Source organism: Oryzias melastigma, linkage group LG13 (genome assembly GCF_002922805.2).
Source record: "Oryzias melastigma strain HK-1 linkage group LG13, ASM292280v2, whole genome shotgun sequence".
NCBI lineage: Eukaryota > Metazoa > Chordata > Actinopteri > Beloniformes > Adrianichthyidae > Oryzias > Oryzias melastigma.
The window spans coordinates 31,726,966-31,754,789 of NC_050524.1; the positions used below are offsets into that span (position 1 = coordinate 31,726,966).

General features: G+C 36.0%; 1 protein-coding gene across 1 annotated transcript in view; it reads left to right on the forward strand.

Annotated features, from left to right (window-relative positions):
• Nucleotides 1-27,824, forward strand: part of LOC112149246 (GRIP and coiled-coil domain-containing protein 2-like) — a 523,867-nt gene that overhangs the window by 52,632 nt on the left and 443,411 nt on the right. The window lies entirely within an intron of this gene.

Here is a 27,824-nt window from a genome sequence, read left to right on the forward strand (position 1 = left end):
AAACAGCCAAATGATGTAGGGCTTTAATTCCTATTGACATGTTATCTAAATTGGCTCCAGCCATTATCAGTGGCACCCGCGCAGCTATGAGATTTGGCCTGCTGGTGGAGAGAGTAGGTGTCTCCATCCTCGTCCTCACGGGTACACATGCACGCACAAACACACAGCGGTGGCACTGAGGATGTTGGAAGTCTCCTCCTTTAGCTGGAGGGCTTACCTCTCTCTCTGTCTCCACTCTCAGTCACTCTGTGATGCTGCCACGTCAGTGCAATTTAACAGTTCTTTGATCCATGTCCTGAGAGTGAATGGCAACAAATTAAGCAAATTATCCGAACCACCCACTGGCCTCCGGCAACGAAAGAGGTGGAGGGAGGAGGGGACAGGAGATAGTACAGTTGTCAAAAAGGATGGTGGAGTGTGTCGTACAGCCATGGAGAAAGAGAAAATAAATAAATACATACTACCTTATATACGGGGATAACCAAAAAAAATGATCCGCATCAGAAGAGCTGTGCTTTGCCTCAGTTAATCCCCGACTACGGGATGAAGAGTCTGGTTGAAAAGTTAGTGGAAAGCTGTCAGAGAAATTTTATCCTTGAAGAATCAGAGGAACAAAAGGTAAAGGAAAGAAGAAAAAATTAGCAAGTATCTGAAAATACTCATCAATTGCAGAATAACTAATTAACAAGCAATTTGACACATTCATTCCATTATCATTTGTAATTAAAATATAAAACCCAGTACTTTACACCTTTGGAAGCAATAAGCGTATAAAAAAATCTATTTGGCGAAATTTTAATTTGAGTCCATTAGTTGTTTTTTTTTAGCCTTAGTCAAAGAAAGTGAGAATTATCAGCAAGGGTCAAGGTTTTAACAATAATCTGCAAAATAAAATACTTTTTTTCAATCTATTTCTGCAGTTAAATGCCTTGGAATCTGTGTTATTATTTTTACTGGAGTAAAAACACCTTTTACTACATTAGTCGTTACAGCTTCTACATTAAATGTCATTTCCTGACTTCTTTTCTAATCTTTTTATTTTAAATTATCTGGAAATATCTCTATTGATTTTGTTTTTGTCTCATTTATCATTTTTTCTTCCCATTATTTATTTACCCAAGTTTTAACTTAATCTTTTTGTGTAAATTTCTGTCATTGTTCGACTCGTCTGTCTTCTGTGTGTCATCCAGCGACGTGCGGCGAGGTGCTGACATCATCAGTCAGATTTACAGATATATGAACCCTACAGAGCAGTTGATTCATTATTTGATTGACAACAGTTCAAATGTGTTGTTTAAAATTTAGTTTCAGTATTTTTCTTCTGTTTACAACTGTAGCACAGAAAAGAAATCACCAAGATTGTTATTGTTGACTTACTTTTACTTACAAATGAAGTCTGTGCGCTGCTCCTTCTGAAGAAACAGATGAATAGCCTGTTTGTAGAAGTCTTCCTTTTCTTTCTTCAGGGTTAAAAGTCTCTCTGTCTCAATGGATAAACCTGGGAAACAAATAACCACGGTTATTCGCAATTGATATTTTCTTTTTAGTTATGGCGACCAATCACACACAAAACTGTGCACTTAAAACATTTATTTTTAGTTAGTGCCATCAATCGATTAAAAGATCAGACAGATTCATCACACTTTTGGATTGTGATTAATCACAATTAAGCACAATGTTTTACTAGGTAAATTGTATATATGACAATATGCAGCTTTTGAACAAAAACAGGCCAGAGAGAAAACTTTACTTTCATTTGTATTGTCTGAAATCTTTAAACTTGGGGTGTTTCAAGTGTCATCCCAGTTTGAAACCCAGACCTAATTCCTGTGCCTCTGGCTTTTTGCCACATTGAAAGACTGGAAATAGAAATTTTGCATAATTCTGATGGAGGGGATGTAATTCCAACAGATTCATGAACATTTGATTTTTCTGTGTGTGTCAATGCAATAGCGGTGCACCACAGATGGACCAGTGTAAACAAGTCTTTAGAAACAGTTATTTTGCAAAGATTAACAGTTCTCATTTTTAGTGAAATTTTTTAGTCAAAATCTGTCTTTCAAATGTTAGAGTGCCCCTATAGAAGGTCAAACCTTCTTTCCCATAATGGCCCCTCTAGAGCGCCCAATCCTGCAATCCCTGGTCTCCATAAACTTGTCCACTCAGGCAGTGAAGATTATATTACTCTTAGTGCTCAAACCTTAGAAATAACCCAACCATATCAGTCAGTGGAATTTCTTTTCTCTGGGTTTCTCCTTCATCCTTTGTGTCCTGAGGAACTGGACAAACTGGAGTCTTAGTTTTTCTTTCTAGAGTATTTTCACAGTTCATTACAGCCGGGCTGCTGCCTTCAGATGTTGTAAACAGTGATCGTAGTTAAAGCAGCCAAGCAGGGCCTTTTGGAGCACCGTCACTAGGCAGCTTGTCGTTTGCACAATTACTTCAGCTGAAAACAACGATTGATCAAACAAACAATCCATTGTGAGTTTGTGTAGCATTGAAGCATTGCAGTGTTAAGGCTCTCTAAACATGTTGTAGAAAAATGCCAATTAATGAAACTTCTGATACAAGAGCTCCTCACTTTCTCTCTCCGTGTATTTAAAAAAAATACTGGGCTTAACTAAAAAACTAAAACATGCAGAATAATAATCCACAAACTTTTTTGTTCAGTTAAAAAAATAAATAAAAAATGATAAACTAGTGGATAGAAAAAACAAACAAAAAAGCAGGTCTAAAAAAGCAATGGTTTATCCTTATACACCATGTTGACCAAATTGGATTCTTACATTTTTAAATCCCATTCCAGCAAAATAGAGCATATATTCAACAAGTCAACTGAGGACGGATGATGTGCCTCCAGGTGAGCAAAACCATCATATCTTAGCGTGACAGATTTTGACTTTGATGCCAACAACATCGATGGAATGTTTAAAGGCACCTTCAAAGAAAACAAGATAAACATGAGTAATTCTACACAAGAAATTGACATTTTTCTTTTTTCTAATAAACGCAGTACTACAAACAGCATTCAGATTCAAACAGCTTAACCCTATAAAGGCCCACTCCAATGAAAATATTGGATATGATTTTTGCTTTTTTTAACATGTTCTAGTGGCAATTATCTGTTAAACATGCAGACATATACAAAAAAAAATGTTTTTTTTTTTTTAAAAAAAAGACCATTTGATAAGGTTTGTACCACATTTCCGCATCACAAATAAATAAATAAATACAATAAGGGAAGCAAAACAGTAAGTTTATTAGAGCTTTTTCCCACCATTTCAAAATCCACTCTTATTATTTTTAAATCAATCTTCTCCCTGAAATCCATAAAGGTCCTTATCTTCGGTGTTTGACTCAAACAGCTGCGCAATTTCTGAGTCAAACTCTCATCGTTGTTGGAGTCAGACGATGTTCAGCAATGATGTTAACTTCAGTGAAAGCTCAGACAACAGTTAAAGCAGAAACCATTCACACGTTCAGGCGCTGCATTCCAGCCCTAGTAAAATTGTGTGCGCCGTCTTTCATCCATTGCTCCCATGCGTAATCTATTCCACTTTTCATCCAGTGGTACCGGGAACCTTTCTTTTAAGGCCTGAAGGGTACATCACACAGCGTGATCAAACACTAATCATACAGGGCTGAATCCAAGTGACTCTTGCGTAGAGTCACGTGCACTGTCACAATGCGGCCGATACCGTGTTCAGAACCAGCTGTCAGGTACCGGGTTAAGGGTTAGAATACTGGTGCGGTCCATGTTCCAGTACCAGACCGTTATCGGTTTGTGGCCTGGAGGTTAGGGAGACTTGATTTAATTGGATGACAAGTTGGTGAAACCCAAACAGTACATTTTTGACACGGAGGAGTCCTTAACCATAAGTCAGTTTGTGACGACTTGGGAATAGGGATATGTTGCATTATGTAACCAGTGCAAGATAAGATTGGGCCATTAGTAACAAAAATATAAAATGAGCTAAGGGCGGGATATAATCACCTAGAGGGCCGGATCCGGCCCCCGGGCCTTGAATTTGTGGTGTAGGACTTTCCGAAGCGCTCAAAATCATGGGCATGCTCCATTGCAGTTTCACCCATGCAGGAGAAAACTGTCAGTTTCAGCAAATGGCTTAGTAACACAATCATCTGAACAAAGAGACAAAGGAACGCTATCAGAAAAATTTTCTGTGTATTTCAGGATTGTGTGTGCGTAATGGCTTGTGAGCTTGTGCTCTCAAATGCCACAGGTTTCTTGAAGACGACAAGATCCACATACGTCTTCATCTACCTCATCCAAGCTGATATCTCAAAACTGAACGCATGGATCGCTCTGAATATTGCTCACATTATTGTTGTACCTGTAATATCAGGTTAGAGTTGTGAGAGGCTGTAAGCTAGCAGGAGAGCGTACATAGAGGAGTGAAGGGAAGTAGGGGAGGGTTTACTTCTGCACCATCAGTCCCGCCCACAACTCAGATGGAAATTTATCATGAACTGCTGCTGCACTGCAGAAACTAAGTCCTAGACAATGATAGGTTTTTTCCAGTTGGGCTAAAAACTGTATATAATCATGGTAAAAAGAACACTAGAAACACCTTTATAATAGCTAAAAGATAATAAAGTGGGTCCTTTACACGTGACTTCATAATTTAACCGTTTTATGCTATTAATGTAAATTCAGTGGATTCTGAAGGTGAGAAAAGCAACTTTGTGCTGATACTCAACACGTTACATCAGTGAAGTGCTCATACAATCAACAGAACTCTGAAGGTTTTGATGGGAAGAAAAGTGGTAGGCTGCTTTTCTCTGCCTCACAATCAATTGGAATTATGTTGATTGCATATCATGTCAAAAAATGTGAATAGCTGTTAATTTTTATTTACACATTTCCAGTGTTAAACAGTTTCTAGGTATGCGGAGGATCCAGGTGGAATGATCTGCAATAAACTTTTCAACAGTTTCTGTAAAAGTTTGAGCTACTAAACTTTCCTCAAACCAAATCATTGAGCACATTTGCATGTAAACCGCATTCTGACTAAAGAGCTTGTCTGTACATGATATTATTCTGAAAAATGTGTGGTAACATTTGCTGCAGAACCAGGAATATTCCAGTTTACAATTTCCCAAAAGTACTCAGAGTGCTAGACTGAACAGTAAAAAGAACAAAAAAAAAACAAAAAAAAACACAGCAGGCCTGAAAGAGTCCAATGCGCTGAAAAAACTACACAGGATTTGTACAGAAAGTACTCGGTCAATGCATCATTGGCAAAGTACCTTCTTTTTTTTTTTATTCACTGGAACTACACTATCTTTAAAGTGAAAGGGGCAAGACTTCCTTTTCAAATTGTTCGAGTATTTCTCGATTCCTTGCAGGCACAAAGATGGCACCAGAGCTGCTACAAGAAACCCAAAGCAGATGAATAAATACAGCCAGAGAAGCAAAAAAATAAATATCACAAGTCCAACGAGGGTTTCTGAAAGTAATAAAAACCTGAGAAACCCCTGATTAATCAGGGAACGAGAGCCAGAACATAAGCAAATGCTGTCTGTGTCTACATCACGCAGGAGAAAGGTCTCTCCTGTAGAAGAGCAAACACAAGTGCTGGACACATGGTCAAGATGACTTGACTCTATGGCTATTTGGATACGGCCTCACTTGTTTGCTATTTCTAAACAGTAAGTACAGGGAGCGCATGAGGAGCAAAAGGGGGCAAAAAGAGTTATAAACAGTAAGTTTTTGCAAAACATAAATGCTTGAACTCTGTAAACTGTTACACATAATTTAATCTTCTGCTTTAATTTAGTAATTGATAAACTATTATTTGCTATTAGAAAGAGGATAGACATAAAAAAATAATAAAAAATTAATGTTCATCCTTATAGCTGACGCTCCCCTCTCTGCTCTTCTAGCACCATTGCATGCAGTTAAAACATTGCTTTTAGAGCGCTTCTTTTTTTTTTTTTAATACGCTCTTTTTTTACTTTTTTGTGTCCAAAAAAACTAAGCCTATGTAGGCTACACATACAAGGACTATGTGTATAATCCTGGTCAAAATTAAAAACAGGAAAAACAAAATGGAAATACATGAAGAATTCTGACTCCACTGGCAGTTATTTTTTTTAATAGACAAAAAAAAACTGCAGAAAATTACTCTGAAAAAATTAAAACAAGCGATCAATTAACAATATTTCTAATTTTTTTCCATTTAAAATCTTTATTTTTCATTAAATTACAATTTTGGGTCAGTAGTTGACTCAACTCAAAAATATAATTTGATAAAAACTCATATTTTTAACTGTAACAAATTGCAGAAATGTTTTTAATTGATTCAATCACTTTTTAAGGTGTTGTCTTATGAAGATTTCTAATTTAAGTCAAAAATTATAGCCACCAAGACATATTTTCTTAAACCATTTTTCATAATATTATTTTCCTTGCTAGACAGACAATAAATCAAGTATATTTTTACTTGACTTTTAGCTTTTCAGTGAATCTAATATTTTATTGCATTACACATGTGCCAAAAATGTTGTCCTGCTAAATATACACAGAAAAAAAACAATAATAACTTTTTTTTTGTCAAATTCCAAAAGGAATAAAATATGTATTACTAGTAATAAACAACTTTTAATAAAAATAAGGGCTGTGTGCTGCTCTTTGCTTTGTTCATTTACTGAAGTTATTGCTTGTGATTTTAACTCTCTTGTGTGGGTGGCAATGCATTCTACAGCTTTTAAATTTAGTTTTATTTCCAGTATTTTTGATAGGCTGGGTGATAAGACAAACAGAACCTGCAAAAGTGGTAGAAGGTAATTAAAGACCCGCTCTAATGAAAATTGTGTTTTTAACATGTTCTTGTAGCGTTTTCTGATGACAGAAATTAAGATTAAAATTGCATTTCTGTGTATTTCTTTATTCATACCTCCGTGAATGAGTAGCAGATGTAAAACTGTAGCTGGAAAAATCTTGTGGTAGTGAGATAGGTCCCACAATTGACAGATTACAGGCTTCCTGCTCCACTCCATTCCCATACATCCACATGTAAACAATTAGATCTACGTGTGTCTTTGTTTTTCTTTACTGTCTGGCTGAAAGCTGTATGGCTGCTGAGCTCCAATATTGCTCAATATTTTTGTTGCGCCACTAATGCTGTAAGCTCGCCAGACTGTAAGCTTGCAGAAAACAATATAAACAAAGGGCTGATGGGATATAGGGGCAGGTTTACTATGCATCAACTGTCCCGCGCGCAATTGAAAATCAAATTCCAATGAAATACTGCTGCTCTGCACAAACTAAGTTCCAGAAATGACATAGGTTTTTTTTCACTCTAAAAGTGGCATAATAATAATTAAAAGACTAGTGGGAATGCTTTAAAAATAGATCAAAAGATGATCAGAGTGAGACTTTAAAATAGGATTAGAGTCACTCTTGAGAAGAGTCTTCTATCATAAGTGACCTGCTGCACCAGTTACAATTCAAGACACATTTACAACAGTGATCCAAAGGAGCCAATTTTGGACGGTAAAAATTGGACAGTAATTACTGCATCCTGTGTAGAATTGTAGTAATGAGTCAGATTCAGGGCTTTTGAAAACTCAAAATGTTACAATTTGTACAAAATATGGGTTGAACAAAGCATTATTTTTAACACAAAGACTTTAAAGAGTAATAAATGAAGTAAATCTCCTTCTAAAATTAATTTATAATTAGGATACTGAACACAAAAAATGCAGGGTTTTTACTGTTCATGAATTGGAAACACCAAGGTTAAAAAGTAAATAAAAGCATGGAATTTGTAATTGGAATTTAATATTCATGTTTGTTTTGCCTCAGTTTTCGTAAGAAAAAAAAAAAAAGACTGAGGTTGTTGGCAGTGCTGCAATGCGAGGTTTTGAAACAAGCAGATGTTTCTCAGGAGAACGAAGAAGCGAAAGCAGCGTTCTAATCTTATCTACATATATGTATATTCTATATATATATGACAATTAGACTGATGTCACTTATACATGAGACTTTAGATTTGTACGCAATATTTCTGAAGGGACTGCAAGTGGTGAATTCTTTGTACCCTCAGTTCAACTCATACATAAAAGGTGGCAGTGCATCAAACTTGCTTAAAATGATCCAATTAACCTTGTGAAAGTTAATTTTAGCTCAAGGCACAATGTCTTTATTAAGCTGCATAAAAATGTGTAGATGTTCAACATGAATGATAAAAAAGGGTAAAATGGTTTAAAATAATTGATTATTTTTCTGTTAAACCTGCACCCTGTTTATGTTGGGTCTGCTGCAGAACAGAAATGTGCAAAATAAATTAGCTATTGAACAAAATGATTTATGAAGGGAAATTGTCCACATGCTTCAGGTAAACTTTCTTATAAGTGATTTTTTTTCTATGAATGTATTAGTTTTAATGATAATCTATATTATTCTTTGTGATAACTACCCTTTACCCAAATGATGTTACATTTTTATTGCACTATGGGCTATATATTTTTTTCTAAATGTGGCTAACCCTTAAAATATTTTTTTAGATGCTTCACTACATTTTATTTTTTCAGAAAAGATGGCAAATCACGGACACATTGACAAGCACTGACTTGACAGAATTATATTATAAAAGACATTTCATGAACACAGATCTTGTCCTTTTTAAATAAACAAATAAATGATACCTATCATTAGAAAAAAAAATGAAAGAGCATCAAGAATAAACAGGAGTGCAGAAAGTTAGACATATATTTCTGAGCCAGTTTTATTATTGCTGTCAGCTCATCATAGAGAGCTTTGCTTTCCCTTGAAGTAGCAACAGACAGACATTTAAAAATAAACTCCAAACCACTGTTGGAGACAGACAGAGATCAACATGAGATCAGCATGTTCTGACACCCATCTGTTAAAGCCCACAGCAAGTCTTTTGGAAGTTTGTTCTGCAGGAGCTCTTAAGAGGTAAATGAGTGTAAGGGTTAGCCTTCACTCTCCACACGCCCACGAGAGTGTTGGGAACCCATTTACTCTCTTATCTATTTGGCCTCTGAGGCTAGATATCATCTACTGCATTCCTGGAACATTTACTCATTCTACAAAGTTCACTTTTGAGTGAATAGGCTGTCTATCATACGCCAACCTTTTATAAATATGAGAAGTAGGAATAAATGTGCTACATTACAATGAAAAACACATATTTATTATACCGTGTTTGGAATTTCTTTTGAATTATTTTCTTTTTATAATGTTTCCAGATTTTGTTAAATTATTTTGTTTAATTATATGGTTTACCTTTCTTCCCTGTTATTGCATCAGTCAGTATTTTATTTAAACTGGTTTCTGAGAAACGTAAACAGATGTTTTACCTGTTTTGTGGCTCTGTCTACCTGTTGAGATTAGATTACATGTTGCAGGGATTTGTAAAGTCAAGCCAACACCTTCAACTCCAAAAAAAAAAAAAAGTGATAAACAACAGATATAGTGCTGTTAAAAATAACAAACTATATTTTATATTAAAAGTGGGGTCATCTGGACCCAAAAATTGGCGTTGAACTTTTTTTTCAAGGATTTTTTATCTTCACTGGAGTCCGGCATACATAAAATCCTTTGTCATGGGAGAAATCACACCTCAATAAAAGGGTCGGGTCATCTGGGCCCCATAAGAGAGCTCGAGGGTTAGAGAACTAGACTGACCTTAAATCCTATGAGTGTCACATAGCGGCTCAATATTGTTGCTCCTGTAGGAAAGTGAGACTTTACATCAACTCAGTGGATCGTGTGGAAAAGTATGACTCATTTAAATCAAGTCTCATAAAACTTTAAAAGATAGAAACAGAATTTAGTGAAAAAATGAAGGGTATTGTGAAGGCGTTAACTCCCTGCTGATTAAACATCATGCAAATTAAGTATTCTAGTTTAAAATGTACCTGTCAAACCAGATTTAATTGAGGGTTGTTATGTTTATTCATCCGAATTTTTTTGCCTCAAACCAAACCAGGCAATTTGTCAAACAATTGTTGATTTGGGAAATCAATGTTTCAATTAAAAAAAAAGGGAGAGAAAACTGCACCAATGCTTTCATTTATTATTTTGATTTTTAAGCAGCTAGTTAAAAGCAGCACGGTTAATTTGAACATATTTTAGAAAGTAAGTATCATGCTGATCAGAAAACCTAACTGAGACAGTAAAATTAAAGGGTATTTTTTTATTTTCACTGAGGAAAAAAAAGTAAAACCCACCAGCTCCCCACATTTATCCCTCTTGTTGAGGCTTAGTCAAGCATTATAGGAAAGGCAGTAATTACATGAACCCATAATGAAGGCGTTGTAAAATATTCATTGAAATCATCTTTAGAACTGCTGTCGTATACTCAGGGCTGCGACTCCCCCTTTTTACAGGCGGGATTACAAGGGCTGTTTGGTCTGTTGACTGACAGTGGCCACAGGTTGGGCCGCTTTATTCCTGTAAGCATGTTTCTGAGTCACAAAGCATTTCTAATTGGTCATGACAGAAGCTTCTGGTTGCCAGATCTGATCTGTAAAAACCTCTGGAACATTTATTCTCCTACATGGGTCTACAGGGTTCCCTTAAAAAATAAATGATTTCATCTCCAGCTGAAGTGTTTTGCCAGAGGCAGGAGTGACTGTTAATAAAACTGGATCAATCAATAAATAAATCAATGGATTATTACTTTGAAAAATTCTATAAAATACACTTTTTTTAAAGTCATCTTCAATATCTAAAAGCTAAAAATAATTTAATTACTTTTTTAGTGACTGACGCAAATATAAATGCTCTTTTCTGCACATCATTAACATGAACCCAACAATATAATAGCGTATTCTTTTTGTTTTACACTTTGTAAAATATTCAGATATTTGAACATCTACACTTCACTGGATTTCATTTTTTAAAAAATCCACTCTGGTTCTGCACTTTAAAATTCTTTAGCAGAAGATATCTTTTTATATGTCACAAAAAAGAAAAAGGATCCACATAAAACTGAAGCACTCTTATAATTTCTGGGGTCAGATCACCTTCAATTGAAATTTAGATTTTTTTAACCTTCAACAGTCTCCATCTCAAGTGCCAAATCAGCTGATGCTTTACAACACACTGTGACATGTGGCCTTGCTTTAATTGGTCCTCACATGCAACAATCACCATCTAAACATCCATTTATGAGGATGAAATATGATATCAGATGGTACAAAATGTGCCTTTTGCAGCACATCCAACCTTAATATTAGCCAAGTTCATTAGATGAAGAAAAAAAAAAAGACAGCCCTTTCTTTAAAAACGGCTGTGCTTTTTGGGGCTAAAAATGTGCCTAAAATCATGTAATGTCAAAGAATCCCTATAATTAGTGGAAGTACAGTGATTTCTTGTCTCATGCCCCCTTTCCTTTCAGCATGACTGACAGAAACAGTGTTATAAAGTGACAAAAAGTAGTCCTCAAGCCAAAACCGTATGGGAGTTTTTCTTTTTTAGAAGCCCCACAGCCTTATGCATTATAGTACCTATACTTCTAAGATTTACTTTTTACTTTAAATATTCAACTGGGCCTGAATATTTTAAATTAAAGAAAAAAATGAAAATATCTTTAAAAAGGATTAGGAAAGATGTTAAGAAGAATGCCAGTGGGTGCTTCCTAGAGGGAACACAAGATGGACGGGGTTGAGCTGTCCATTGTTTGCTATGGTCTGTGGTCTATGGCTGTACCCAAGCATGTTACAGAAATTGAGCCACTGCTACACCAGATACAACAGAGATCAGGTCATAAAGAGATGGGCTATTGATCAATGACCCCAAGTCTGAGAGAAATAAATACTACATTTCAAAATCAATGTCCAAAAGTGGGGAAGAATAGTCGATAGGCACAGAATTCACGTAAGGTTTCCACGGACTGATTGTTTGAGCTGCCTTGTCATCTGCTAGTATTTGATCCCCGTGTTTTCTAAATACAGTCAACACAGCCGTCTACCAGAAAACTGGAGAGAACCTTATCCCGTCCTCTGCTGACAGGCTGTTTGGAGATCCAGGTTTTATTTCTAGCAGAGTTGGCACACGTCCACACCGCCACAAGTACCAAAAGCTGCTAGTACAATGTTATAGAACATGGCTGGACAGCAAACTCGCTTGACCGAAACCCAATGGAAAATCTATAGGCTGTTGTTAAGAGAGAGACGAGTGACACAGACTCAACAATACAGATGACTTGAAGGCAGCTATCAAAGCAATCTGGGCTTCTATTACACCTACGCGGTGCCACAGGCTGATCACCTTCTTAGACGGATGCAGTCATTCATGCCAAAGAGGGCCCACCAGGGGTATTGAGTGCATGGAAAAAAACAGCTTTCACAAAGTGTTGAAAATAGTCTTTTTTTTCGGAGACACAACATTTTTGTTTTTCATGATTAATAAATGAATGAATGAATGAATGATTAATAAACCATAATCTCCAAAATTACAAGAAATTAAGGTCTCAAACATGTAATTTGGAGGAGTGTGCAAAAAAATAAAAAAAAATCCATAGCATTTTACCAGGAGAAAGCAGCAGTAATAAAAAGCCCTGGTCCCATTGAATTCAATCTGCACAAAGCGGCCGGCTGTATGATGGCTATTTAAAATTTTCAAGTATAAAATTGTGTTTCTACATGCAGTTTGGGAAATGCTTTTTTTTGCATTTTGTTCTCGCTCTAGATGCAAATAAATTGCTTTATTTGTTTGGCACTATTAAACCTACTTGTGGAATCTCATGGTAACCTCGTGGGAAAATGTGCATCGGAAAGCAAAAAAAAGGATATGTTTTGAATAGGTCACAGTCTGCGAGCTGCTGAGGCTGTCTTTGTTAAATATCACACAGGTGCTCCACAAATTTTGACATTTAGTTTAATACAATCTCAGAAATACACTTAAGATATTCAACCATTTGTATTTTGCCGCTTCGTTAGAATACCTACATGATCTTTTTCGTCGATGACAAGATAATTATTTTTTCAGCTGGATGTTGGTTAAAGTGAAAAATTAACACAAATTTTTGCAATTAAACTCATACACAAATGTATAAGTACTTTTTTACCAAATTAAGCTGATGCATTTTCAATATGATGGTGGATTTTCCATCTCTTTTTGATTTTATTTGCAGTTTTTAAGTGTCTTAAAGTGCATGCTCATTGTTTTATTTCAATTTACAGCACATCAGGCTTGTTCTAGTGTTGTCTTGTTTGAGGATTTTTTTTTTCTTTCGTCATATACAATTTTGAGAAAAGAATGGGAGAACCATTTTTTATCTGCAGGTCTTTTGTATATCTCATCATGAGGCGTGGGTTCAAATCCCACTTCTGACACCAAATGTCTCACTCGAGCCAACAGAGATTGGTGTGGATGAAAATGCTTAAAATTTTTATTTTACGCCATTTAACCAGCAGAGAGTTCAGTAATAACTAATAATAAGAAATGACCCCTCCCCAGCCAGGTTGTTCAATTTTGCCCTAACAAGTGAATTTTGGTTAGGCACTATAAAAAATCAGGGTTTGGGTCCTTCCCCTCTCTGACTCACACTCCTATACAGTAGGTGGTGGTAACGCACCTTCATGCTGGTGCCACCCGCCATTTAAACCCCAAAAAGAAGAAGAAGAAGAAGAAGTTTGGGTCCTTTGACCCAGGAAGTAAAAACCGCAAACACAAGTCAGCAAAAGAAATAGTTGACAAATGTGTGTATGTCATGTGTTATCATGAAACTCGCTCAGATGTTTTAGTAGTTGATTGATTGATTGATTGATTGATTGATTGATTGATTGGTTTATTTCAAGCATAGATTGAAAAAATACAGGACAAAACACAATTATTTCAAACTCATTACAGAAACAATTAAATGAATTGATTAGAAAATAGAAAACGAAAATAAAACACACTTATGTCACATTTGGTTCATTCATTTTTGTGATAGTTAACTAAAGTCAGTAGAGTTTGATTGATTGCTTGAAAAGGAGTGGGAAGAAGCGAATTTATATAATCCCACCCCTGCTTAATTACTTCATTTCAATGTTTAGCATAACTATGTAATCCGGTTGTTGTAGTGTAGTGTGAGTGTGTGTACCCATCCAACTGAGTGTGTGTGTACTTTCAGATAGGTGAAACTGCCACAGTGATATTCCAATTAGCACCTATCCTGTAAATGACCCATAATTTGGACATGAAAACATCAGAAAACATAAAAATAAGTGAAATGCTATCTATCTTCCCCGCTGTCAGCATTTTGTGTCCTTCAGGCTTTTTAAGGAGTATCATATATATGCAAGGGGAAGAAAAAATTGCAATTCCCAGGTTGTAAAGGCTCAGAACGGGAGAAGTTTTCAAATGAAGCGCTTTTGCAAACTGATGACTCGAGGAGATCACTGACAACTTCAAAGCTGCATGGATCCAGGTCACCAACAAGTCAGTTTATGAATAGATGTGTTCTGGTTAAAGATAAGCCTGCATTGGTCTGCCCTGCAGTCAGTCATGTAATATATAGCTTAGGAGTATGTAGTGCTGAGATAAAGCTGCCTAATTACCAGCATTTTTCTACCTTTTTTTTTTTGTAGTTGTAGTCACAAAGCAACGGCATTTCTCTCGCCCCCTTTGGCCTCCTCATTTTGCATAGAGTATGCAAATATGTTTACTGTGATGCCTGTCTGGTTTTGAATGTCACGTAATCCATCAAGCAACCAGCGGACCAAGAGGCATGTAGTTTTCTTTTCATCTTGCTTTCCAAAAGACTCCTTTGCTTGGTCCACTGACAATATTTGACTGTTATTCAGCAGCAGAGGCTTTAGTAGTAGTAGACAAGTGCAGCCATATAATTAGCATGACAAGATGCTTCATTCTCTTGCTTTATGGAGTAGTCAGGCTGAATGTGATGAAAATTTAAACGGCTGCTTTGATTCCTGCTCCACCAGTCCGAATAATTCAGACTAAAACACAACATTCCTGCGTGCTGAAGATTTATGAACTGATAGGAAGCTATGCGAAACTGTAGGGGGGTGATGCATTTATTCATTTGCATGAAATATCTTGTGGGTATTTTGGTGTCCACTTGTGAGCATTTTTACTGTACAACAAAAAGGTCATAGGTGAAGGTGAAAGTTCAAATCTCGGCTTGGACTTCTGAGTGGTATTAGCATTTGCGTTTCATTGCCTTAAAGTATTCCAGCTTCTTCCCACGCTTGGTAAACATGAATTTTAATTGATTAATATATTACTGCTGACCATCCCTGAGGGTACTTTGCATTTTGAATACCAACAGGTAGAAAAGCACCTGCAATATTCACCCAGTGTTTTCTTCAGTGGTTGACTCATTACTCAGCTAACAAATGTTATTAGGTACATTCATTATTAGATTAGATTTAATCACATGTTCTTGCCTTTTTTGCACACATCAAAACAAACAAAACAGCCTCCAAAAAAAGATGACGACAAAAGGAAGGGAAGCACGAAAGGTTTCAGGGTAAACCAAAGGCTCTAAACAACAAAGAAAATATCTGAATCTACAACTGCTTTACCTGGAATTGGAAAAAATAATAAATAAAACTTAATGACAAACACTAACAACTTCCTGGACTATCACACACAGGAGAAAATAAAAGGGTCAAGAAAATAAAAGTTTACTCCTGCAGCTTCACTTTAAACACAAGTTATGAACTAGTAAACTAACAAAATGACCCAAGCAAGCAGAGCTAGGAATGAGACCACGAGACAGACGGACGCACTTGAGTCAATGAAACTGTTGGTGTTGATGAGGAAAGTACATGGAAGGAGAGAAGAAAGGTGAGCTGAGAGGTGATGGTACAGAAACAGAAACACTAGCAGCTGAGCTCCATCCTTGAAAAAATTGAGGGAAACCCAAACATTTTAAAATGTGGCTCCAAAAGCCAAACGTTTCCTGGGGAACTCGGCAGAAGGAAGTTTGTTTGATAAACTGGGACTTGGCTGTTGATTGGCTCTGCTGTAGCTCTCTTGGGTAAAGATTAATAATGATATACTAAACATTTTTGATTTTCTACCATTGTTATTATTACCAACTGCTATATGTGTCATACTGCATGCATCTCCCTGTCAACGTGTTTGAATTAAAATAAACTAACAATTAGTTGCTGGTGGGCTGCTAGAACTTTGAAGCTAAGGAAAATATGGTGCACTGGGGTTGTGTCCTCTTCTCATTTATTTCTCCTCTATTCTTTATTATTTATTTTATTTAGTTATCCGTGCCTTGGTTTGGTGCAGTGCGATTCATGTGTTGTTCCTCTTTGATGGATCGCCTGTGCCCCTGTTATTGGCTGTGGACCTCGCCCCCACCCATCCCCCAGTCCTATCTGGATGACCTCAATTCAAGCATGGAGTTGTAGAGTTAGATACGCTAATTCTTCTTTAATAGTCCTGGTAAATCGCCTGTCCGTCCTGGGAGAGGATCCCCCCTTCATGTGGGCATACCTAAAGTTTCTTCATTTTTTCCTGGAATCGAGTTTTTGAAGAGTTTTTCCTTACCGAGAAGGAGGGTCTAAGGGCAGGAATAACCAGTTTAATTTAGTCTGTTTAGTTTAGCAATCGGCTTTTGTTTATGTTTTATGACCAACTTTCTGCTTTTGAACAATTAGCAGTATGAAGCCCAATGAGACAATTGTTTTGTGATATTTGGATATATAAATAAAATTGAATTGAAAACCTGTATTCTTCTGATCAGAGGTCTCTTTGCTACATATTTGCAAGCCTAAAATTTTATAAGTCAGACTGCGTGATTCACTGGAGAAAAATTGAATTCTTAAAAAAATTTCAAACTTTCCCCTTTGAGATATTTCTGAAATACACGAAACTTTTGTCGATTTATTTTTTTTTTTTCAGTAGACTTTATTTTCAGGACATATTTTTCTTGGATCTTGCACTTGCATAATAGAAAAACAAATATACACATTTTTTTTTCAGCAATACCTATCATTTTCTTGGTTATGGATGAATACTAACGTTGATTATTTTTTGCTCTAAAGGTTAAAGCATTGATATGTGAAAATTTAAAAGCGTTAATTGAAAACACTTTAATATCTGCTTGTTTACTTTTAATTGAGGTCTGACATGTAAGTGCTACTGCAAATGTTTGCATCACTTCTGATTCTTCATACTTTAGAAGTGTAAAGTGGATGGCTAAAGTTATTTACTCTATTTGTAGTAGGGAAATGAAAGTGGCATCATTCTCTCTCTGAACTCTGCTGAAATAAAAATAAATAAACTTGCTAACATCTTTGGTTTGCATGTATCAAGGCGAGTAGATGGGGCACGAGTGAAAATGGTGGTTTACTTTCTCTGAGCAACAAAGTATGTTTGAATGTAACACCCAAAATGTGTGTATGGCACCCTTACATTGAGAGAAAGAGACATTTGTGTTTCCTGTCAGAAACATACAACACTACACACACAACACAGAGAAAATGCTAGGAGCTGGAGGAAAAATACCAAAAAAAGAGTTGCAGCGCAAATGGCAGTTGTTCAGCTGGATGGAGGACTGGGACGCTAAGAACAAAGGAGACCTCAGCACAGATTCTGTGCTGGGAGTTTGCACGGTGAAGGGAAAGTACAGTTACTTTTTCCTTTCATTCCATTACCCAGAGGTCTTAATTAGTTTAGGTTGATCGTGCACTGCTGTAATAGACTTTTGTTGTTTCTCCTTTTTATCTATCAATTCTCAGCCTGGAACGAACCTGTAGTGGGGCACCTCATTTTACCAAACAACTCTGATACACCCCAATTCCCTAATATGATTGTTCTCCAGCTCTCTGCCACCCCCTCTTCCTGCTTTCTGTAATCTTGTTTCCTGTATTTCCCTTTGCCTCTTCAACACACGAGTATACAAACTCATTTCACATATGAGCACCGCTGGTTTTGCTGTCTCCATGGTCACTATTGATGTAAAAAAAAAAAAAAAAACAGATTGTCTGATCATGACTTCCCAAATCTTTTTCTGTGAGCTCAAAAATGAACTTGTTGAAGGGTAATTGTGTGAATGCTTTACAGCATTCACACAGTAGTGATCCTCCTGCTCCTTTCCATGTGTTTTTTGGCACTCAAAATCTCAATCACACTTTCAGTGATTTCAGCAATCTTGGTATCAAAATCTTCAGCTTGTTCAGGACATTACTGCTTGTACTTTTGGTATTGATAAACTTTATAGTTTTGAGCAAATTATGCCCCATGAGAAATTGCTCAAGTCCTTCAAAAACATTGCGAACTTCCCCATACTTTCAGCTAGAGACACAATCGCACTTTAAACTGTTCAGCAACTACTGTTTTTTTGGAGAGGGGGGTGGGGGTAATTTGTAAATTAGCCTTTGTTTTACTGACACGCTAGCTGGTTTTGGCTAATTTAGACAAAATGAAAAAATATTGGTAAAATTAGACATTTTTCCCGTTTTTTTTTAGGATAATCTGGAATTTAGCTAATATTTTAGCATTATGTTAGATGTTTTGGGATAATTAGACATTTTTTCAATTATTTCATATGTAATTTAGCTAATATTTTAGTGTTATTCTAGCTATTTTGGCAAAATTAAAAATGTTTCAACTTTTTCTGGCTAGTCTGGCATTTTCAGCTATCAGCTTTAGCCTTTTTGAGCAAGCTATCACCTTCCGCCATTTCAGCTATAAGCCCCAGTATTTTTAGCTAGCTATCAGTTTTAGCATCTTCTAAAGCCACATTCAGCTTACAGCTTTTACACTAGCAATATCACAGGTGATGCCATATATCTGTTTACAGGATATTTTTGTCACAAAGATTTTGAAATAAATTTTGGATCATTTTAAATTACAAATCAGGAAAGACAGCAGTTTCAATCATGTGATGAAAGTATTAATAAAAAATGTTAATTGTGTTCAGTTTGAAGAGATTCTTTATTTTAATGTTTTTAGAAATAATAATTTGTTCTTCTTTTGGGTTGAAAATTTAGGTTTGCTCTTAAATTATTGATGATATGCTGACAACGTATAAAAATATAGTGTTTTCCTACCTCTTTGCTGTCATAGTCACCCATACAACCATGGCAGAGCTGCCACACAACGTTGCCTTGCCAGCTGAAAAAGATTGGGCTCAGTATTTTGCCAAAAGACACTTCAACACATGGGCATGCAGAGCAGTGACCAGCCCTTCCAATCTTCCAATCAGAGGAAGACAAATCTGCTCCATTGTTGCAATCCAACTATTTCTTTCAGGAGTTGACGAACTATAAATACAAATCACACTGAAACAGAAATGATTTCTATGCGTAGGAATTGCTTTTTTAAGGATAATCTACAAGTATTTAGTTGCCTTTGACACCAACAGCAAAGATACATTTTGTAATAATTGCCATTATAGCTCTAAAGTGTTGAAAAATACTTTTTTCCCACCACTTATGAAATTAAAAAATGCAGATTTTAATTTTTAGAATGGAATTTTGAATTTGTTAATTTGGAAATTACAGCTTTGAATTCACAACAGGAGAGGCCTGTACTATGCATGACTCAAGACACACATTGCTTCTGGCGAATAAGACTTATGATTGATCAAAGGCATCTGTTTGAACTGCTTGGGGCTTAAAGTAAACCCAAAGTAGCTCGTCCTTGCGTCCAGTAACGGTACCCTAACCGTTACCCAGCTTCGGACGCGGTACCAGCACCAGTACCGGACCCAAAGCAGTACCAGTTGCGGTACTGGACCTCAACTGGTACCAGATGAGGTACTGGGTGGGAACCGGGCAAAATATGAACCGGTACTGGATTAGGGTACCGGTGCGCTCCACCATCTCATCATAAAACAACAAGTTGGGGACACCCAGAGCGTAAAAATATGAATCGGAGGGGTCCATTGTCAATATGTAACAAGTTGGGAGTGAGCAGGTGTTGGGATAACACACAGAATTGTCGAATTAAAAGATAAAAGTGCATCTTAGCTCTCAAAAACATTTCTCTGTAAAACCTTGTCAGAGCTGTAATGCATATTTACAACACTGATTTCAGCATTGTTTATAGCATTCTTTAGAACATCTGCAACAGTTTTTTTTTTTATTTTTTATTTTTTTTTATCAAAAAACCTTGCAATCTGACTTTGAAAAAAAAAAAAGTATATAAAAACAGTTTTAACCCAGCTGGTGTTCTTCCACTGCTTTTGTTCCATATAATCCTATCGAATATCAACAGCTTTGCTCTCGAGGTTCCCTTTGAAGGGTTATGATATGATCCGTAAACTGTAGATTTAAAGCAAAAAATCATAGAAAAGCAGAGATTTCTCACCAGCTGTGCAAAACAAATGCTTGTTTTGAGGTGATGTTTGCATTTTCTCTTTTGATCAAATTTCAAAGGTCTCTTTCTCCTGGGAAGCAATTTTATTCCAGTTATCATCTAATCTTTCTCTAAAAATACATATGATTATTATTATTATTATTAATAATATTAATTGCATGTTTATATTATTTAGACTGTTTCTATTATAATTTAATTATATTGCAGAATAGTAAAGTCAATTATAGAAACAGTTGTCATTACAGGGGGGAAATACAAGCTCATAATTCACATGCACATACCAATATTCAAACCAAACTTGTTCCACAGCTTTGTACCTTTTGCTCCAAAAACATAAAGTAAACAGTCAATCATTGGACCTTGGCACCTGTGATGAAGAAATACTTTGAAGATATCGGCTCAGTGAATAGCCTTAACCTTATAGAGCCTCACTAATGATTGACTCATATTTCCATATCAGTTTAACAGTGAACTCTTATTGCTCCTCTTGCCAGAGCCTGGTTTTGATGTGCCACTTTCTGTGTTTACACTGGGCTAACATCAGATCTTGGGTTGGATGACAAACCAAAAAGACAGGATGACACTGGGATGTCAGGCTAATGCCAAGCCATCTGCTCCACTGCTGCTTCCAAGTGGGAACGAGGTGGAAGGAAATGTAGAAGAAATTAATAAGAGCCCTCACCCTAACTGGGCAAAATGTTATTTGGCCGTCCTCTATTTTCATTCAAACAATAACTGAAAAAAATTACATTTCAGAAATTAGTAAAGTTTTCCATTCCCAGTTGAACGCTCCTTTCATGTCCGAATAACTAAACGTTTTCCAGAGATTTCGTGTTGCTCACTGAACCCTGAAGAGAATCTTAGATGGCAGGACCCCAGCAGGTCTGAGTCATCTGGTGTGAAGTCAATAAAGGTCACATGGGAATAAGAAAGAGGAGAGGAAAAATATCTCAAAAACATGGAAAAAGATAGATGAGTCAAGTATATGAGTGATATACAGTAATGGGTAAATATTCTGAAAGGGATAATAGACTGTCTTTATCTTTCACTAAAAAATGCAAGCTTGTTTTTTAAAAATAATTTGTAATATTAGTTACCCATCAATGTCTCACACAAAGCACAGAGAGAAAAAAGCAAATATCAGTTTGCACATAATAGAGTGCTAACCCTTATCCCAGCTTGTAGAGACAACTCCAAGATAAATAGAATACACACATAAATTCAGACTTATATGATTTATTACTCAGAATTACGCTATTCAAAGTTATACATTTGTTACATAAAAAGGCATTACAGTGGCTGCACAGCTTCTGATAGATGACACATTTTAAATAATTGGTATTCTTGCTACTGACTGATTTAAACAAAAGTCTGTTGAGAAAATATAATGTTTAAAGTGGAGAAAGTCTTGTGCGTTCATAGTAACTCTAGAACTTGCAACATGCTGCATGTAATATTTTAGCAAGCTTTCGGCTTCAGCATTTTTAACAAGCTATCGCTGCATTGGTTCACAACACAAATACACGCGGCATTTGCACGACTGTGCCCGACCGGGTGTGTGAATAAACCATCCACATTTTCACCATCAGAACACAGTTGAGTCATAAATAAACATCGTGAAATGTTTGCATTTATTCGATTTTCACTTCATGAAATTAGTGACATCATTTCCGGCTTCTAGAAAAACGAAAGAAAAGTGGTGAGCATTGTGTCCGAATTACTTTTAAAATCCAGCACTATATAGTTTTTTTAAGAGTTAGGGATTAGGGGGGGAAATTGGACACAACCCATGAGTCCCTACTCATGACTCATGACTGATGGCTCAGATGTGTCCAGCCAATGAGAACATGCCAGAGCAGGGTATGTGGGATAACATTCAGGTAGGCAGCACAAGAGGCCTAGAGTTGCCCACCCCTGGTTTTGAACATATAGCTTAACATCCAACCATAGCACTGTGTACCTCTCAAAATCAATGAGGACAATGACAGTTAATCCAAATGGTGCTTCAGAAAAAAAAAAGGGGTTTTACTTGCTCCTTATTAGCGCCTTAATGATACTTCTCTATGTGAAGACACTGATTTCTCACCATAATTATCAACAATGACAACAATGAGCTCAAAGCCCCACCCAAATGTAAAATTAGGCTCAGCTCAGCAGTGAAAACTCGAAAAAAAAATTGAAACTGAAAACTGAGGCCTGGAAGTGAAGATTCAAAAAAAAAAAAAAAAGTTGAAAATTCAAAACAGCAGCTGTTACTAAAGAATAATTTGTAATTTGTAATTTTTAATTTAGTTTTTTTTTTCAAGTTTTCACTCTTTTACTTTTCAAATCTTCAGTTTTTTTTTTTTTTTCAAATCTTCAGTTTTTTTTTTCAAATTTTCATTTTTTTCAGGTTTCAAATTTTCACTTCTTTTTTTTCAGTTACAACATCTATTTTTCAAGTTTTCAATCTGTTTTTTTGTTCACTTTAATCTGATCCTCATTTGACCTTATTGAGGTCACCTAAACTTATCTAAAGTTCATGTATCATGAACATTTATTTAAGATGTTTTAATTTTTAAATCTATGTAAATGCAAGTGTAATTAAAAAAAAAAAAAGCACCAGAATAAAATAGAATTTTAGACACAGCTTAGAAGAGATCTACCTTATGTGGTCCTTGAGGGCTACCTGGTGCCCGTGGGCACCACCTTGGTGACCCCGGTCTAGCGTTAATGCTAAGCATTTCTTGTCTCTATTACCTTATCATATTTTGACCTTTGCCTGTTTTCCTCGCCTCTCTGTCTCACTCCAAGTTTTTTTGACTGGTTTGTGATTATGTCTTTGTTTTTGCCCTTGCCTGTTTTGGTCACTATTAAACTTACATACCTGCATATGGATCCAAACGCCTCTGCATCCTCTTTACACTTATAGTGTGCAAAATACAGTATATAATATATAGACATATATATATATCTATATATATATAGATATATATATATGTTAGTTTTATTTTCCTTGTGAGTGCTGCAGAGTCTAACAATGCATACTATACATGTAAATTTAAGTTTATATCTTAAAAAAAGCCAAAACAATCAGACAGAAAAAAAAACCTAAGCATCTTACAGGTGCAGCGATTTAAAAGAAAAGCTGGGATGATCAAAGCCTTGGTGAAAATTACAATTCACTGTGCAAGCTGAAATTTTCCCATTAACTTTCAAAAAAACAACACACACAAACAACCTAACAATGGCAGGTACTTAGTGATTTTGGTTGGGATTTACTTGAATGGATAGCTTTGTTCTGATTGCTTTATTGGCTCCAGAAAGTTTGGACGCTGCTGGCTATTTAAACCAAAAACCAGTGCTCATTAGTCTAACAGAAACCGCCAGTGTGTTTCTGATACAAATACAAACAGAAAACGCTTCATTTACATGACAAGAACCTTTGTGATAAGCACAATTCTGAAAAAGCTTTCAGCTTCATAAAAAAGCTGCTTCAATGAGCCTAACAAAGTGCTGTGAAAAGTAATGTGTTCAAGGTCAAAGCCGTACACAATAAGAGTACACATATGGGCAAAAAAAAGTGATTACACATTTGTAGAGACATTTAAGTTTTTGTTCTTTAAATTTGATGAACTTATTATTTGAAAATACCTCCTTTACCTTTTCGTTTACAGTTCTTTCTGCACCTTCGTAGTCCTCTAATGGCCCGGCGTGTGAAAGTGTCTCAAGTTGATAGCGCACTGAAAAATGTTCATTGTGATTTGCTAATTGGATTGTGTCTGTAAGACAAGAAAAAAACGTTTGCATGATCCATTTTGTTCATTTGAAAATAAAGCAAATTGGGAGGAGTTTATGCAAAAATGTATTTGGCACAGTGGCTTTAATTTTTTTTTGTTTAATTAAGCAGGATTGCGACATTTTAAGGCGTTAACTGGCAAAACTTTGCGCACAATTGCCTGCAGTGATATCTTTCAGTAGAAAACATAGAAACCACGAACACTAACGAGGAGGGCTCATCCTTTCTGTTTATGTAAATAATTTCTTTTTAGAGCAAGAGACAATTTTTCTTCCATATTTCCAATCTAGGATCATTTGGATGTAAAGTGAAGAGTGAGAATGGAATTGTCAGGGAAATTATAACACATATTATTTATGTATTTTTTGAGTTTTCTCCCCTTTTGCCAATGTCATATTTCTACCTTGGATGTATCCTTAGATCACAGTCTTCTTCTTTCCAGTTGTGACACCACTCATGAAAAGATAGCATTTAGAGCACATGTGTCAAAGTAAAGTCCATCCGGCCAGATCCGGCCCTCTGGGTAATTCTATCCGACCCTTCAGATAATTCTATTTTATTGTTATTAATGGCCCGATGTTATCTTGCGCTCATTTCTAACTTGTATAATTTTGACAAAATATATTATTATGGAGAGTAAAATATTACAAGATATTTAAGGTTTAAATTGATTTATTCTGGAATAATATTCCTGCCTTTTTATTATTCATAATTATGTTAAAAAGTTATGGTTTTAAGGTTTTAAAAATTAGCATACTGTGAGCTTTTTGGACTATTTTGGCATTTAGTTTATAGACTATTTTGAAGTTTTGCTAATATTACAGCTACATGCCAGCTGTTTGGCTCATTTAGGCTTTTTCTTTTATTTTTTGGGGCTTTTTTTGAAGTTTACCTACTTTTTAAGCTACATGCTAGCTGTTTTGTCTAACCTAAGTGTTTATTTTTTTGTTTGATTTTTTGTATTAGGCTAATTTGGCATTTAGCTGATATTTTAGCTAGCTATCAGCTTCATAGTTTTTATCTATCAATTTCCGCATCTTCAGCTGCCAAATTCAGCTTACAGCATTCACACTAGCATTATCACAGGTGATGCTGTATATCTAGTTCAAAGTTATGTTAAAAAGTTACGGTTTTAAAGTTTTACAAATTTAGTTTTGTAGAGTGTTTAATAATGTTTATCCTGTTCGGCCCGCAACCTAAGTTGTATTTTGGATTTTAGCCCCTTGTGCGATGGAGTTTGACACCCTGATTTAGAGCTTTCTCCCTCGGCTGTATCGTGTACTCGATACCTCTTGCGGTTGCAATATTGGTCATTGTCAGCACAAATATAGCTTGACCAGCTCCAGAGTGTGAGTTGTAAGGATCCGAACATCCCGTCTTTGCGCTAGTGTTGCAGACAACTGCAAGTACCGCATGCACATGATTAGACCGTCTTCAAGGGCTACTGTCTTTTTTTCATTTGATCCAGTAGCATCCCAGTCCTTGTTCTCCTTGTTCTCCTTGTTCTCCTTTTCTAGCCTTTAATGCATTCATTGCATCAGTATTGATTTGCTTAATGACATTTAGCAATTAAACGGTTTTCTTCTCTTTTATTTTTCCTGTTATTCTTCTGTACCTTTGTTGCCCACTTGTATCTTCAATATATTTTAGCTGATTTTAGCCATACCAATAAAAATGAGATTCAGGTAGTTATAGACATTTCCGCACATGATTCAAATATTTTTTACTCGGGTGTTTTTGGTCTTTTTATCTATCTTTTCAACGTTTTTTTTAATATTTTTTCATTTTCAAATACTTTAATTGAATATCTGTTATAAAATAATGCTACTGTACATTCACACCAGGATCAGATTTAGTCGGATTGAGCGAGCACTTTCAGTGAAAAGTCTCTGTAGCCCAATGTACATGCGTGGAACTTCCGCGGGCTTCAAAACTCTTGCATCTACGCATTGCTACACATTTTTTATGTCAGTTTGGGACTCTATTTTTCATTGATTGTGAGAATGCCAAAGGTTAAATCAGTTTAACTTTGACCAATCAGGGACTCAGCTTTACCAATAATGTCTGGGTAGTGTCGTTTTTAAAACACGGAAGTGCAAACTGTTTGAAAAGGGATCATGAAGGAGGAATTAATAATTGCGGTTTGTGGCCAACTTGTACTGTACAACACCCGAGTCTCTCATATATCAACAGAAAAAGCCTGGAGTGAGATTAACACCACTTTGACATTTTGCATTAAGCCTCTTTCAATTGTGAGTAGATAGACTTGTATCAGGTAGTGACAGTTGAGTGTGAACACTTTGCACTAAAATGGTGTAAAAAAATCGCACATTCAGCCTATTCTTGAATACAAAACACATGTCAAGTGTGTACTTAGCAAATAGGGAAGCTCCTCCTCCCCTTGGAATATATTTTCTCTATTTTTTGAGCAAATATTGTAGTAGCTTTTTTTATGTTGGAGTTGGAGACACCATTTGCACTTCAAAACATGCTACTAAATCATTTCATTTCAACGTTTTGAAACTCAAATAATAATTTATCAAGAGAAGTTTAGATGGAATGGTTTTGAAGCTCATTCTAACTTTAGCTGTTTCTTACACTCATGTAAGAAAAATTTTACACATGTAAAAATGTTTTATCAACAGATTTATACAGAATTACATGTTTCACCTTAAAAATAAAACACAAAGACAGCTTCAGTTGAGAAGAAGCTACTGATGGCGGTGTGATCAGCTGTTTGTAAATGTGTATGTAAAGAATAACCTTTGTGCTATCCTAAACATGTTTACATTAAAAGTGGGGGCATCTGGACCCCAATATACAGCCCGCTCAACTTTTTTTTTTTTTAATATTTTTTTTATCTTCACTGGTGTTTGTTGCACACATAAAATCCTGTCCACCTTTGTCATGGGAGGGATCACATGTCAATGTAAGGGTTGGGTCATCTTGTCCCCATAAAATAGCACGAGGGTCAGCAACCCCGTGTGCACCCAGAGGTACCTTGAAGAGGGACAGGGACAGAGAGGAACGTACGGTAGATTAAATGAATAGTACTCGTAGGTGCAGCGATCAGCTGACGGTGTTGCACTGTACCATAGCCACAAAAACACCAGCGTAATTTTCAAACCTGTGAGATGGGACTTAGTGGATCTCACTGGGTTTTGGTTTACAAGAAATTGGTCCAATTGACTCTTTGGACCAGACTGAAGACATTTGGTTTGTATAAAGTGAACCATTTTTTCCCCTAAACAATCCTGAACAAATTTTCAGCCGTTTACTTAGTCTGAATAGGCTCTATGCTCATTTTGGACCAAATCGGTCATGGATCAATACTGGGTATGTCCAAATTCCTTCTCTACTCACCATATAGTGTGCTCACTATTTTGTAGTGGTGTCCGAATCTACAATTCCAAAATGGAGTGTACAAGAAATTTCCCAGAAGTCCTTGAGAAAAAGTAACACGCACTGATGCTTGCAGCATTAGCATATATAAAAGTCAGTGCATTGTGGTCAAATGATTTTTGGGAAAAAGGCGTGTTTAAATGTATTATTTTTTTTATTAAACCATCCACAGACTCATCATAATGATGTGGTTTTGTTTACAAGCTTTGATTAAAAACAGAAAAGTCTGAATGATGACAGTTTGAACACATAAACCTAAATTTCAGGACCAAATTAAGTGGACTCGGTCTGGACTGACAGACCCGTCTGAATATATGCTTGGTGTTAAAGTTTTTAAACCTCTAATGACACTCAGCA